Consider the following 2,100-nt stretch of genomic DNA (forward strand, 5'->3'; position numbering starts at 1 on the left):
ATCATATTTAAATTTGAGAGAAAGGTGGAGCCAAATTAAAGATCCAGGCCAAATTCACACCTGGATTTTTCTGGTGGCTTGAAAAGAAATAAAGGAGTTTTTATGTGGAACATTTACCTGAAACTTTCAACGTGTAAGCTCTCACTTCTTTTTTTTTTCTTTTTGTATAGTATATATTTTGTTATTTTATACTAATACATTCTCATATTACAAAGGCAATTTAGTGGAAGAATCTTCTTTTTGATATTTGAGTCATGTGAACACAAACAAGTACATATTTTTAAAAAAATGTGTGTGGATAACAAGAACAAAAAGACAAGTTAAAACAACAACAAAATAATTGTCCTTTTTTACAGGTGGACATTGAAGTGGACCTAATTCGGTTTTCTTTTTAAAAGCCTCCAAAGACAAAAAGCAGCTTAAAATCTAAGATGAATTAAAAAAAAATGGTTACTAAACTACTGGTCTCCAGCACCATTTTCTGTTTTCTGTTGTTTTGATGCAGGTTCTTCTTTGTCTGTTTCTTCTCTTGCTCTTTTCACTGGTCCAGCTGCACCATTTTCATCACGTTCTTCATCACTATCAAATTTTGTTTTCTTGCCCTGAAACTGTACTTTTCCTTTAGCAGATCCAGGCTGGGCAGCTTTATTTCCTTTTACTTTCCCTTTAAATCTGCGACCTTTTGATTTCCATTTGTTTAGGGATTCTTGTTGATCTTCTATGATTTTTTTCAAAGCTTCTTTCTCCACCTCTCCTTCCAGTACTTCTCACGTCACTTCTTTGTTCCTTAATTGTAGGGTACCATTGTTTGCATCTTTGGCTTTATCCAGTACTTCCTTGGCTTTTTCCTTAAATAGAATTACTCCCTCCTTTCCTCCTCTGACAAAGTCTATCCATTTTATTTCACCATGATTTGAGAAAAGGACATGCAAATCTTCTCTACAGGTCTGATCATCTAAGTCACCTGAGAACTTCAGCAAGCATCCAATCTTTTCTTCTAGAGATTTCATTTCAGCATTTTCTGCTAACTTCTGTTTTTCTTCTTGCTCTTGTTTAGCTCTTAATTTAGCTTCCACTTTATTTTGCTTTCTTTCTTCATTTTTCTTTGCAAAATTATCTTCCTTAAAAACTATTAGCAAGTCTGTGTCTTTATACTTCTGGCCCGGAGTTTCTACAAACTTCTTAGCAGATTCAATGTTATCAAACACAGCAAATATTGATCCCTTAAATGCTTTGTGTAATGTTCTTCTCATCTGGATATTTAGTACTTGACCTTTATCTTCTAGACATTTTTTGATATCATTGAGGGTTGCATCCGTTGGAAAGCCTTTAATACAAACAGATCTGTTTTTTACATCATTTTTATACTCATCAGTCACTTCAGGGAGGGGTTTGTTCATAGATCTTCTGATTTTAGTTTTATCTTCACTGATTTCCATGAGTTCTCCTTTAGATTTGCTCAATGCTTCAACTATTACATTAAAATCTGTTGTTAGGCGATTGAGCCTGTTGAATTTTATCATTATTTCCAAGGGTACCCAGCCTTCATCCAATTTGATCTGTTCCTTTAAAAATTTGTCCCATGGCAAATTGAAGTCTCCAAAATAATACTCAATTTGATGACAGATTTTGGCCTCCAGAGCAGCTAGTTTTTCATTATCACCATTTTCAGCCATTGTGGCTAATCTTTAAGGCCGTGGTCCTGCATGCGTGCCACAGGTTCACTAACAACAACGAAGACCTCCCCACTCCTCAGCACTGCCAGCCTAACTAACACGCTCAGCTCTCACTTCTATAGTAGACAATTGACAGGATGCTGAGAATACAAAGCAGAAGTCCAAGGAGCTTGCAATCTATTTAGGGAGGCAGAAAAATGTGTAATACGAAGTGATTGGTGCTACCATATGCAGAAAGGCTGTGCTATGGAAACCAGTGATATGGAAAGATTAGGCAAGAGTGGATTTTGTAGTATTGAGTTCAAATGGATGAGATAAAGGTATAATAAAAGGAGTAAAGTGAGGGGCATTGAAAACAGAGAAATATAAGTAAAAAGCATGTTAAAATGTACCATGTACTAAGGGAATTGTGCTTGTTAGCTTT

At 35.5% G+C, this 2,100-nt stretch overlaps 1 pseudogene; it reads right to left on the minus strand.

Moving 5' to 3' along the window:
- Nucleotides 1-326: 326 nt before the first annotated feature.
- LOC147822283 (lupus La protein pseudogene) lies at nucleotides 327-1,776 on the minus strand (annotated as a pseudogene).
- Between the last annotated feature and the right edge of the window lie 324 nt (nucleotides 1,777-2,100).

The sequence above is a fragment of the Heterocephalus glaber genome, unplaced genomic scaffold, assembly GCF_053883595.1.
Source record: "Heterocephalus glaber isolate CG9 unplaced genomic scaffold, H.glaber_assembly_v1.0 deba00001666, whole genome shotgun sequence".
Taxonomy (NCBI): domain Eukaryota; kingdom Metazoa; phylum Chordata; class Mammalia; order Rodentia; family Bathyergidae; genus Heterocephalus; species Heterocephalus glaber.